This window comes from Poecilia reticulata, chromosome 6 (assembly GCF_904066995.2).
Source record: "Poecilia reticulata chromosome 6, P_reticulata-male-v2, whole genome shotgun sequence".
Taxonomy (NCBI): domain Eukaryota; kingdom Metazoa; phylum Chordata; class Actinopteri; order Cyprinodontiformes; family Poeciliidae; genus Poecilia; species Poecilia reticulata.
This window is the reverse complement of record NC_088835.1, coordinates 2,776,649-2,790,773: the sequence shown is the minus strand read 5'-3', so window position 1 is coordinate 2,790,773 and position 14,125 is coordinate 2,776,649. Positions and strand designations below refer to the sequence as shown.

The 14,125-nt window shown below is 40.0% G+C and overlaps 2 long non-coding RNA genes across 4 annotated transcripts in view; both read right to left on the bottom strand.

The window, feature by feature from the left end:
• The window catches only part of LOC145551893 (uncharacterized), a 50,698-nt gene continuing 36,573 nt past the window's right edge, over window positions 1-14,125 (bottom strand). For both annotated transcript variants that reach the window (XR_014087757.1, XR_014087758.1), the window contains exons 4-5: window positions 1,025-1,200; window positions 1-953 (exon numbers count right to left, since the gene is read on the bottom strand). This is a non-coding gene — a long non-coding RNA (uncharacterized LOC145551893). The remainder of the gene's footprint in view (window positions 954-1,024; window positions 1,201-14,125) is intronic.
• Window positions 7,784-12,876, bottom strand: LOC145551892 (uncharacterized). 2 transcript variants are annotated; one of them, XR_014087755.1, is made up of 2 exons: window positions 11,990-12,876; window positions 7,784-10,020 (listed from the first exon to the last, which is right to left on the bottom strand). It is a non-coding gene; the product is annotated as an uncharacterized LOC145551892 (long non-coding RNA). The 2 variants fall into 2 exon arrangements; XR_014087756.1 differs by having other exon boundaries at window positions 7,784-10,011.

The window sequence follows — 14,125 nt, the reverse complement described above, 5'->3', positions numbered from 1 at the left end:
AGTTTGGATGAGAAGAAGTAAGACATTTATTAAAACCTTGCAAGGTGAGAACAGCAATACAGAGTCAAAGGAGTCCGTAAAGTCTGCTCCAGCCGCTGATCCTGACTCCTTTCTGCAGGTTCTGGTCAGCAGATCATATAACAGCATCAGGTTGTCACTGTTTCTGGGTGTTTCTCAACAAAGAGAAGAGCGGCTAGAATGGACTATAGAGGGCTGTTTCACAAAAACAGGAGAGTGGATTAAGCCTTGATTTGGTGTCACAAAAGCTGAAGCATATAGGTTAACATGACGATTTATCCTGTGCAGTTAGCCTGCTCCAGACCAGGCTAACAGCCAGGCTTGGATAAGCCTGGAGTTTTATTTATTCAGTCAGCAATCCCACTGATCAGAAACCAATGTGTTTTGTCTGTGATTTTGTTTTCTTATGTCTGTTTTGGTCTTTTTTAATCACCTTGCATTGAAATACCACTTATTAATTTTGAAATTCAGTCAAGTAATATTATTTTAACAGTCTAATGTTATAAAATACAATTATAAATTTTAAAATGACACATACAGATCATGTTTGTGAAGACTGTTGTTCTAAGTTTGACAGAAAGGCCTTTAATAGACTGTAGCAGTGCTGTAGACATTAGAGAAATGACTGATAAAGAAACAAATGTATTGTCAAAAAATCTAGTCAAAAAACTATTTTTAGCATTCTTTACATACTTTAATGATGAAATGTAATTCATTATTAAAGTGAATTAACATAAAGTACAACGTAAATTAACTTTAGTTCTGGCATTAAACAAATATACAATTTGTCATGCTGGATTGTAATTTCTTGACCCACATGCAAGTTCATACACAAAACTGGATGATTTGTTCATTGATGAGTTTATTAGAAGTTCTTTCAATGATATTTATCAGAATGTATTTCGGAAATCGGGAAGGGCAGGTCACCTCGGGTTCTGTTAGGAGAAGGAACAGGTTAGAAGGGACCGGGGTTGAGAGATCTTGACAGAATTACTGTCTGTCTTACTATCTCTTGAATGGAGTTAGGCGCTGAGAGGAGGTTAGGATCCGGGGCGTTCTGAGCTTCAGAGATGGAATTGGGAGGAGAGTGGCAGGCGGTGATGTCCATTTTGACAAGGAGCAATCACAAAGGTTCTTTCAGGACTTGATTCCTGGCTTGATTCTCCAACAGTTGTTCAGGGTCTGAGGGAAGACAAATTATTACTTGAAGTCTCACAAACATCAGCAACATAAATTTAGGTTAGATTCTGACCAACAAGTGGGACCGTGACTGCTCCACTGCTTCTTAAAAGTCCAACTGCCAATTACTGGAATCGAGAAGGACCTTGCTGCAGCAAACAGAAAGGGGCAGGGACGGACTACTGTCAGTCTCATACCTTATTTGGAAATGGGACCATTGCAATCCGGACCAAGACAAGACTAAGACCGAGGGAAGTCGAGACCGAGTCGAGACCAAGACCAGTGCTACATGATACGATAAAATGTGAAATATGATCAAAAGTACTTCTCAAATTGATCTAAAAGATCCATATTCCCATAAAAACACTTAGATATTAAATACTTAATAAATTCTACCAATATTAAAAGCAGAACAAACTCTTTGTTCTGCTTTGGTTCCATCTCTGTGCTACAATTCGCAGTGGTCTTGTGCCATCCCTGAAAATATAACAAAACCATTAAACATAGCACCATTCTCTCTCTGCACCATTAAACATAGCAATTGAGGCAATGCCCTGACGGTAAATCAACTATGAACACTGACCAAGGAGCAACAAGCAAGAAGTAACCAACCACAAGGCGCACACCATGACTGTTCTCACCCTCTCTCCCACTATATGAAGAGAGGCAGTCTGACACCATGGCACACATTACAGCTGTCACTTTGAATGAAAACAATGAAAGAGTAATGTGCATGCTCTGCATACTCTTTTGTTCTTGTGTTTTGTTTATTTGTTAATTAAAAAAATATTAATGTACATAATTAAATAAAATCATCATAGCTACTGCAGTGTACGCAGAACATTACAAGAACAAATAACGATGTTCTGTCAGGTCAGCATACGCTGTCAGATCGCCATACGCTTAGCACGAACTCACGGCTATATCTGTCAGACCCGTCATTACCATATACTTTTATTTAATCAGCAACATATAGAATCGTGACGTAGATCATCATACACTTTGTTATCAACGTTTGTATGGCATCCTGACTTAGCAGTTAAGTAGGTTAATGAGTTTTACACAGGCGTGTGTTGTAGTTCACTGCAGCTGCAGCCAGACCTTGCTTTAAATACACTTTGAAACCACGACAACGCATGTATATCTATACAGTTATCATTGAAAACAATTTAATGACTTATTTTCATCATAACGTGTTGCGCATGGTGAACTGACAAATCCTCTGACAGTCGGACTTATTAATGTACATGCACAGACATGATACTCACTGCATGTATGCTATTCTGACAGCGTATGGTAATCTGATAGAACAACAGCTCTCAGTGGCACTCCAGTCCTATCTAATAAGTAAAAAGCCATGCAGACAAATCGGTCTGTTCTTGAATGTCACATCACTATATTGCAGACTTTTGGACACAGCGTTGACCCATATTTGCGACAAGTCAGTCAACACCTCCGCACAATAATTCAGCGCAGTGAGTGGCTTTTTTTCATCACAAATGCTTATGTGTCTCTGTACAGCTAGCTTTGCTAACATCACGTCAACGGAGCTTACCTCTCTTGAGCTACTTTTCTAAGTGACGAAAAAAGTTAGACGTAGTCCCCACCGTCTATGAAAGCGAAGGGTTGCTGAGTTAGCTGTGGCCATAGGATTTCTTACGATTTAGGATTTCTTCTATTACTGACGATTAGACAGACATCTTCTGCTGCTCAGAGGAAACCAGTGCGCATGTCTTGGAGCGCCACATGCGAGTGAAAGGTGGAGAGGTGGAGCAACAGAAACACGTAATTGCTTGGTTTTTAATTGGTGCATTTTGCATCCACTGAAAACAAAGATGTTAACAAATAAACTGGACAGTATGCTGTACGTTTAGTGATATTTTCACATTTGCGGTCTTGACCGGTCTTGAAATAAAATGCTGAGTCCTCAGCGCCCGAGGCCGAGACAAGACCGAGACCAAATGCGGTCGAGTCCGAGACGAGACCATCAAAAAATGGTCTCGAGAACAAGACCGATCTCGAGTACTACAACATTGTGGCCAACCTGTTGAAACTGTTGCAAATTTTAAATACCTCAAATCATTCTTGGACAGTCAGCTCAACTTTGCTGAAAACATTGACTATATCTTTAAAAACTGTTCTCAGAGACTCTACCTTTTAAGAACCCCTTGGGGTTACCCAACTTGAGGTTGTGTACAATCTCTAGTTAGGTAGAGGTTGTTGAGTTAAAATGTTAAAACTTAACATTTTAACTTGCGTTTACATTTTAACTTCCTCAGTTAGTTTGGTCACATGAGCTGCAGACTAACAGAATCTTTTAAGAATAGTTTGAAAGGCGGGTATAACAGCAGGTAAATAGTGGTGAAACCAAAAACAACTCTGTCTCAACTGTTTGCTGAAAGAACATGGAAGATGGCAGGAATACTTTAGCAGGCAGCATCCATCCTCATTATTCATCCGTTTGGACCTCTGAGCTAATGAAGGTGTTACTGTGTTCCTCTGGCAACTAAGAACATCTATTAAACGTCATTTATTGACAGTGCAATAATTATTATTAACCAAATTAAATAATATTTACCTATAGCGTGCTAAGTATTTTGCTCTATTCACAAATTGTTGACAATCAATCAATCAATCAATCAATCAATCAATCAATCAATCAATCAATCAAATCTTTATTCCAGACACTAAAAAGGTCCATAGAAAAAAGGTAAAAACAAGCAAAATAAGAGAAAAATAAAAATAAACATGACATGATATTATTCACCGAGTCACAAATAAATGACGACGCCAATGATTCCATAATCTTGAAGAGAATCTCACAGTACTAAAAGCAGGATTTACTAAAATTGCAATTATATTATTGCATGACATAGATAATCTACACATGCTTTTATACATAAGATTCCTGAGCACAGCTGCACATGTGGGAACAGCATTATGTACAAACATATGGCTAGCACTACTCCATCTAGGCACTTTGAGTAGTAGCCTCATGCCATCATTGTATGCCACATAAAGTTTCTGCAGGCTACTTTTTGTATAGTCGCCACAGATGGGCCGTGTAATAATGTGATTCATGAATGTGATTTATTGTCTTAGAGTCAAAGGAAAATTTCCTCGTTGACAGATTAAATAGTTTCATCTTATATATATATATATATATATATATATATATATAAATAAGACTACAATAAAAAGTCTCAATAATATTCATGGCACCGTAAAAACAAAAAATGAATTTTTTATTATATCTGTTTAACAACCTTGGTTGTAACAACCTGGGTTGTTATTCTTCTGTACCTATAATTTGTTTGTTATTGACTTTTGCTGAATTAAATTTATTACGTATACATTGCAAATGGTATTTTTATTATAGTTGATCATGTTGTTTTCATTGTCTCCTTATTTCTTTTGTTCCTCCTATAATTGATAGATATATAGAAATGATTTATAATGTATAAAGGTATTGTTTGTCATTTAATTAGCTCTACATCCTTAAGAAAATAAAAAAATTATGTTGTTTTATAATGCCAGTAATGCCAGAATTAATAGTAAATAATAAAGACTTTGTGGTATTCTGATTTAGTAATTATATTGGTTGTGTTACCACCCCACATCACTAGAGGCAGTAGCAGGCCCGAAAAGATGCAACTAAGGAGCAGATTTAGAAGTACAGTGAAAACTACAGAATTTGCTAAAAACTGTGAGCTGCCGTGAAGTAAATAAAGGAGAGAAGTTCAAATACATTCGGAGATTGAAACTCTTTCCTAAAGGTGAAAATGTATCATAGATTTCAAAAGAAAATAAAAACGGAAGTATAGGAAATAGCGCCCCCTTCACTTCCGGATTGCAATGGTCCCATTTCCAAATGAGGTAAGAGGCTGACATGGACCTTACCAAGCTCCGCCCAGAAATGCCCCTCGAAAGTCCCACGTGACTTCATGTCTCACATTAACCTCCTTGCAGAGCTTAGCTTCTATGGGATTTTTCGTTTCGACTGACTCTTTGCAGAGTATTTCTGAGTCGATTAGTTTAGCATTTCTGCCGGATTTTCACAAAATATCAGCCATGACAATGGACAAGGGAACCAACAAGTTCATGTCATCTTTTTTGGGCGACATCAAGATGTTTTAGCCACGCAAAGCCTCTAACATTGTGCGAGTTGCAGCTAAATGCTACCAGTCGCTGAGGAAAACAGCAAATCCTCAGACCCTCAGCATAAATATAGCTGTGGACAAGATCGCTGATGCCTATTGTTCTTGCAAGGCTGGGTAAGTCATGGTTTTGAGGGTTCGAATGTGCCTAGGACTTATACACGGTACTCGGTGCTAGCGTGGCTAACACGATTACAGTTTAGTAAAAGTTAGCGTGGCTAACACGATTACAGTTTAGTAAAAAACCTTTTCAGGTGAAATAAAATCTTTAATGTATGTCAGATACGGTACACATTGCATATTGATTTGTTCTGCTAACGTAAGGCTGTAACAGACAGGCTTCAGAATGTAGAAGTTGTATCGGTACTCCCATTATGCTGTACTTGGCTAAAAGGTTTTCATAATGGATGTGTTTATTATTGACTATTTTTTTTCATTCACTAAACACAAAGTAAGCAAAGCAATAATACTTACACCAGCAGACACTTTGTTCTTATTGATCCTACGACGGTTGAGCTGCAAATGCGGTCGTGCACAAGCTTTGATCCAAGCAAGGCTTTCCGTTTCAGATTTTGGAAATCTGTGAATTTTAGTTCCACAAACACGATCAGGATACCCGACATTGCCTGTACAGATACCCCACTGATGGAGAACCATTTTTCCCCCCCCCCCCGAGTCCTGATGCAAAAACTGTCTGTCGGTCTGGTAGTCCACAATGTACATTAGCGTGAGTTTGTGAGCCGGTGATAGCTGCGCTGTGACATAAAATGGGCATTAGCCAATGAAAGGCGGGCCCTGTGGTAAGGTCCATTGGTCCGCCCCCTCCCCTCTCTGTTTGCTGCAGCGAGATATAGACGGGTGCACCCACAAACATAATATAAGAGTAGACCCCGCCATTGGCTGCTCCGGTGCAGGAAATACGGCGGCCGTTTTGGAGCCGTACTCCCTCCTACTTTGCTCAATCAAAACAGCAGAAGATGCCTCAGCACTGAGGGATATTGTTGTTCGGATCTATGGATTATTGATGTGAGGGCTCCACAGACAACATTTCACAAGTAAGATGGAACTATTATTGTGTATATATAGTGATTGGAATATTACTTTACTGGCGAGATATCAGCTAATATTAGCTACAGTACTTGGTGTAATACGGGGTTCAGTCCCGCTATGAAGGCTAACTGAGATTCTGTAAATCTAAAAAAATGTATTATTCTCTAACATTGACTTAAATTATCTGACACAAGAGCCTATATTAGAAATGAAACAATGTAACACATATTATAAAACTTATATTATGTGTTATAACATTCACCAGCAACGTTTACACAGGTGGTAAAGACTATTATTTATATGTAATTCTTTCACTATTAAGATACATCCCAAATCTTCCGTTTTTGTTTTGAAAGTTTCATAAGGACACGATGTGAGGAAGAAGAGGGAGATATCTATAAAGAGAGACGGATTCACTACCCCTAAAAGATTTAGCGGGGTACACAGTACCTGCAAGAGAGGAGCGCCTGTCTGCTGTAAAGAATCAGTGGGTTCACTGTGCAGCCGTGAGTGCACCCACTAATCAGCCGTGACTGATTAGTTTTTCAAGAACAATCTAAAACACGACTTAATCAGTTAATAACTTTTTTCCCATTTCATATTGTTTCTGAACTGTTCGTGCTTTACTAGAGCAGCGGTGGAATACGTCGATCGCGGAAGGTTTTGAGTCAATATCGGCATTAGGTGACAAACTGAACGCCGCCAGGACGCTGAGACCAGCACGTCCTCCTCTGACTCGCTTAAAACGTTCGTAACTTTATTAAAGAACAACAACAAAAAACTCAACAAAACGTGTTCAAATTAATGGCCGAACAACAATAATAATCTCAGTAATTATTGTTTCAATAAGGTGTTGCACAGGGCCGTGCAGAGACCACTAAAGGGGAAAGTGCTCAACAACAAAAAAAGGGCCCATCTAACCGCATTCTAGGACAGAATATTAACAAAGCCACTCAGCTTTCAGAGTTTAATAAACAATGATAAATTATAAAATTGTGAGATATACAATTAAAGCTAACGAACATCTCTATATAGAGCATAACACTACACAGCAAATCCAGGAGGCCCAGATTTACACTGTCAGATTTGATTTCAACACTTTTAAAGTGTCTATATGGGTCCACACCAGAAAGTGTTAATTTAACTCTTTTTGGAGAGTTGGTACCTTAACTCTTATAAAGTGTCAAATATCAAATCTGCTGGAGTTAATAATTTAACACTTACCAACACTAATTCAGTGTTAGATCTTAATATCAACTCTCACAGAGTACTTCTTTAACTTCTTAAGAGTCATTTGTAATTAATATTAAATAGGTACTTTATTGTTTTGAACTTTTAAAAATTATTTGGAAAATAAAAATTTATTAAAGAGGCAATAATTTTCTCAAATGCATTTATTTCAAAATGTGCACTATAATTACAAAACATTACAACGTGGAATAATGTGCATGTTTCACATGTCACTTTCATTCACATATTGCTTTTTAAAAGGTCTAACATATCAGCTGTGCAATACAAAATGCAGCATGCTTAATACATTTTTCTTCAGTACAATATACATGAAATTTTTCAAAGTACAAGGTGGAGAAAGTAAAGCCTGTATCAATGCAATGCAGTTCATGTAATATTATAGAGTACATTTTCTTTTAACAGGTAGACTGCCAGATATGTACAGTACATAACAGACTAACCTGATATTCAGATCCATCATTTCTTATCCAGTTTCTGTTTCTGTTGATAAGAGACAGTTCCTCTCTGACTCCACCAGAGAGATGTCCACTCACTAACAGATTGTCTTCAGGTTGTTGGGCTGTTCGTGAAGTTTGGTCAGAGACACCAACATGCTCCTCTACTGCATTGGATAGTCTTCAGTCTCTGAGTAGGACAGTCAGTGTCGGTCTCTGGATCATAACAAACAAAAATATAACAATGAGGAATGGAGCAAAGAAATACATTTTTACTACAACTCTAACCAGGCCCGTGCAGAGACCACTAAAGGGGCAGGTGCTCAAAAAAAAAAGGGCACATCTAACTGCATTCTATGACAGAATATTAACAAAGCCTCTCAGCTTTCAGAGTTTAATAAACAATGATAAATTACAAAAATGTGACGTATGCAATCAAAGCTAACAAACATCTCCATATAGAGAATAACACTATGCCTATGTAAGATATTTTATTAGTAATTTCTTTCTGCAGGTCTATTTTGTTATAGGAAAGTTTTGAAATATTCAAACCCGCAATTTAGCAAGATATGTAAATCAGAGCTGGACCACCAGACATATTTTGTCTTCACAGAGTTACACTATTAAAAATATAAATAAGGGAACAATGCAACTTTTTAGTGGACTGTAATCTATAAAAAAGAGCTGCCTGTTTGCTGCAGTGGAGATGAAGATGGTCCATTCAGGAAAGCAGAGCTGCATCAAACTTTAATGTGGAACTGCAGAAAAAATAAAAAAACAAAAGCAAAAATTGAATTGTTAATGAGAAAAGCCTACTGAGTTTTGCTTAAAAAAAACTTTTTTAAACATTTAAATCACATTCGTCTCATGAAGTGCATTTTTTTTTTTTTTGCAAAAAAAACTTATTTTGCATGTCAGAAACCTTTTCTTGCTATTCTAAGTTTTTGTTGGAGTCAAAGTTTTGCTTGTGATTCTCACATGAGTCTTGAGCAGGGCCTAAAATCGCAACAAAAGATTTCTGATGTGTGCAAATAAAAGTTTATGTTTGGCAAATAACTAAGTTCACAACACAAAAATTAGTTATTTAAAAAAGTTTTTTAAACAAAACGATTTGTTTTTAAAAAAAGAAATCACTACAATTCCAAAAGTTTTGATTACAATTTTATTTTACTTAACTGAGGTTAGTTTTTTATCTCCATTGAATAATTGGGAAACAAATTTAACTTCATACTCTGCGAACCAGACACTAAACTTAAAAGTCTGGATTGGATTTTTCCCCCTTCATTAATGTCACTTTTATTACATTCATTATATCTATCATGGTAATTCAGGGTGAGTTATTTTAAATTCTAAATGAATATCCTTGTTGGACTTTTATTTAAGTGTTATTCTCCTTCAAGATACATTTACCTAACGCCAGAATAAATGAAATGTACATTATGCAGCAAAGGAAATTAGAAGATTGGGCATATATCCATTTCAATCTGGAGAGACTCAGATGGACAAAGGGGAACAATCTTTTAATTGTTTAATCATTTAATGACAGGAATGAATAACAGTTCTTTGGCGTTCAGACCCCGGCAGCTAATTTGAGCTGAGATTTGATGTGAACTCGATGAACATCACGATAACTTATTAGGGATGCTCTCCCCCAGGGCCCGACACTGGTGGTGGTGGTGGTGGTCGGGAAAGGGTGCCATCCTAGAGCCGAAGGATGTGGGTGGAGAAGGGGAGGTGGTGGGTTGAACGCAGCTGGGAAGCAGCTGACGGCTTGGGTGTGGATCCTTTTATGCAGAGCCTGATTGCTGATTGAACGTGCCGGTGAGGTCCAGCGCTGAGGTCGGAGATGAGCATGACTTCGATGGGCGAACGAAGGGGATGGAGTCTTCCAGCCTGAACTTCCGCTAAAGCTCCATTTCAATCTGGAGAGACTCAGACGGACAAAGGGGAACAATTCAAAGATTTAATGACAGGAAGGAATAACAGTTCTTTGGCGTTCAGACCCCGGCAGATAATTTGAGCTGAGATTTGATGTGAACTCGATGAACATTCCGATAACTGATTAGGGATGCTCTCCCTCCCCCCCCAAAAAAAGGGCTGAGGCCGGGGCTGAGGCGCGAGGAAAGGTGAGACCTAAAACTTGTATGCCGACTTGAGGATGCGTGGAGAAAAGAAAAGTACGGGTTGTAGGCCGAAGAAGTGCAGAAAACTAGAAGGTGAGAAGCTGATAGGAGGAATCAAATTTGATTGATAAAGGGGTTTTCATGATATGATGCTCATCCGGAGAATGAAGGCCTGCTAAGGAAAGAGCCGAAATAATACCGGGCAAGAGAGTGAAGGATAGTTGAAGGCGCGGAGCCAGGCAGGAGTTGGGGAGACATGGGCCAGCTGCAGGGGCTGAACGATGCTGGGACATGAGCCAGCTGCAGGGGCTTGAGTGACGTTGGGACGTGGGACTTGAACAGGACACATCAGAATATGGGACAGATCGGTTGATAGCGGCGAAGCAAGTAGACCAAGAATATCCTGAAGTTGAAACAACTAAGAAAAGTCTAAAACTTAAGCTACGAAAAGAATCACTTGTTGATCACCTGCTGAAATAGCGACTGCCAGACCATTTAAATCCTCTGGATTGTTCTGTACTGTGCTACCTGAATGAAATATGAAACACCACTATACATTGTGTGTCTGAAAAAAGTTCCCTATGAATCGGGTGCTAAAAACATGTTTTACATTGAGACTAAACCAGTTTCTATTTAAGATTGGTTTTGATAAGTAGTGAATGGACATTGAGCAATTTTTACTTTTTATTTTTTGGAACAATGATTGGACAAAGGCCCTCATCATTAAGAATTTAAGGCTGATTAATAATTAGAAGCACTGGACAGACTCAACTGAAGCAAAGAGGAATTATTAGCCGACTTCATGTTACGTTGACAAGCCACTCTACTGCACGTATCGCTGTCGCAACAAGGCAAAAGTCCACAATTAGGTAAATGATAATTCATGCCTCAAGTCGCTGATATGTGAAGGGCAACCGAGACGCGAACCCCTGCTCCAGACGAGATTAACTGATTGAATCGGCTGTTTAGGTCATAAAAATTCATTTAAAATATGCTAGTTTTAAAACTTGCCATGTCTTGATTGGAAAGCCTAATTATAGTTTTCAGATTAATAACTTATTCTGCCCTATTAAACTTTGTTACCTGTAGATAAAGCATTTTGTTTGCCAAGATCTTTTGAACTGCCCTTTGTGTGGGAAACCATCAAAAGTTCCAGCTTTCACACTGATCTGTGAAAAGCCGTGAAACAGCAGGAAGTGGAGGAAATTCCAGTACCAAATCGATGCAGGAATATCTAATAATTGGCCATGTAGATAAAACACAGGGCTTGCAGAACTGCCGGGACACTACAAACTGAAGCCGGCAATGCACCCAGATATCCGCTCATGCTGCCGGGCCTGGGTAGCATAAGTTATAATATAGCTCAGATGACAGAGAATAGTGTGCTGACGAGCGACAAATGTGAAGCAGATAGATAACTGCGGTGATCAAACGACCCGTTAAAGATGGGCTGCACTGCTCGCAGTTGAGTGCACATGCGTCTGCTATTTATACGGAAGATATCCCTTCATGTCTGTCTGGATTCTAACATACGCCTTGCAGCTCTTACGCAACAGCTGGTCACCTGCTGAACTAATGTTATGTTTAGAGGCGCCTCGGAGAAACAAGTGACGATGTTTTAACCAAGTCAATGTTCGGATAAAATCCTTGGACATTAGAACTCGAATGGCGCATGAATATACGGCCAACGTGTTCGGGAGGGGATAAACTAATGACAGGTGTCTGTGTTACGAAGTATTGCGAGACTCGAATGAGACATGAGAATGCTACGTCTTACCCTGGTAGCTTGAAACAGGCTTAGTGGGGGAAAACCAGAAAGGTGTTGCTGAGCGGGCTGACAGCGGCCATGCAGAAGAGGGAAACCGTAGGCATTGCTGATCCATAGCGTGGCACTGGTGAAGGAGCTGAGGTGAAGAAAGACGGTGCGGGTTGAAACAGTGCGGTCACATGTCCGCTTGCCAGAGGTGGATCGTGGAGTAGGTGGTGAGGGAGTGGGAGATGGAGAAATCCCAGTCAGGCGAGAGAAAGGGGGAGACGCTGCTTGAAAACACAGAGGAGTCTCTTGCATCTGAGGAGCCTCCTGGCAACCCGAGACGGGCGTAGAGGGGGAAATCCGGAGAGGTGCTGACTATGACGGCATGCGGAAGTGAGAGAAGCTTGGCAGACGGAGGAAGACGGCCTTTTGCTGCTTCCATCAGATAATCTCTTTTGATTCTGTCGTCTTTCTTTACATGGCATCTTTAAACAGGCTGCCACCTCCACATAGAGCTCCGCAGTTAGCTACCTTGTCTCACTGACTGTGCGGGAAGTAATGCGTCGTGCGTCACGGGCCAAAGGTAACAAGGTAACCGGAGGGCTTGTTATGTTTTCAGAGGTGAATCGTGGAGTAAGCGAAACCCCAGGCAGGTGAGAAATAGACGGGAGAAGCTGCTTGAAATGATCGAGGCTGGGCCAGGAGATTTCTCTTGCATCCGAGGAGCGTTTGAGGGGAAAAAAGAAAGGACCAACGCAGGGTGCGAGGTCGAAGGACGGGAAATCACGAAGCTGTGGAGAAGCTGAGACGTGAAGATGAACGGATTGAACGCAGCTGGGAACCAGCTGACGGCTTGGGTGTGGATCCTTTCATGCAGAGCCTGATTGCTGATTGAAAGCGCCGGTGAGGTCCAGCGCTGAGGTCGGAGATGAGCATGACGTCGATGGGCGAACGAAGGGGGTGGAGTCTTCCAGCTTGAACTTCCGCTAAAGCTCCATTATGGAGATGATCGGTTTTGGACGGACGATGTGCCCTTATTGCATAATAAATACTAAAGAATGACTGATATTAAAGATACAGGGGAGAAGCTTTTTAGTTACCTTGCTTTGCTAGCTAAGTCGTTAGCTAGCAGCTAGCTAATAGCGCACCATCAACAGCCCTAATGTCTGTATGATAAAAATACTGAATCGATAGATAAGAACAGTTTTCCTCACCTGGCTGTCTCCTACCACTCAGTAGTTCTTCAGAGAAAGGCAGACGCAGAGGCCTGTCAGTGTCTGTTGTATTTCATTACCTTTCTGCTTAAACCGCGACTCCGAGCTGAAGCAGAAACGATACTTCAACGTTTTCCGTCATCTGACAAGTAGCAAGTCTACTCCACTTTATTCACCAAAAACGTTTTTTTATAAATCACTAAAAACTGTTCTGTAATCTGGAACGTTCGCTACGTTTAGCTCCAGTTAGCCGCCTTATCGCACTGCGCGAGAGGCAACTGCGTCATGCGTCATGGGCAAAAGGTCAAAGGTAACAAGGTGACCGGAGGGCTTATTATGTTGTACAAAAAATAATAAAAATAATTTTAGTACATGTTATGTATCAGAAGAGGGCTTAGAAAATAATAAAAAAAAAATTAAATTAAATAAAAATAAAAATTGACCAAAAGGGCACTTTGGGGCAAGGAGCAAAAAGGGCAGGTGCTCAAGCACCCCCAGGCCCCCCCTCTGCACGTGCCTGAGTTCCTGTCAGGATTAACCTGATAAACGCCAGGTCACTTGCGGATAAAACTTTTATTCTTCTGGACTTTTTTTAGTTACCAAAACCTGGATTTTCTGTGTGTGACTGAGACGTGGCTGAGTGTTGGTGAGTCCAGTTCTCTATCTGAGCTTTTACCAGCGGATTGTTCTTATTTTAATTCACCACGGGCTTCAGGGAGAGGGGGAGGCACAGCGACTGTTTACAAACAGGTCTACAAATGTAAGCAGTGTTTTCTACAGACGTCATTCCCCAGTTTTGAGTATACGGCATTTGAGACGAGACACGTAAAACCAGTTTTCTGTCCTGTCGTTTACCAGCCCCCCAAATATAATAAGGATTTTTTAAGCAACTTCTCTGACTTTTTAGCTGGGATTATAGCTAACTAAGAACATGTTCTTATTGTCG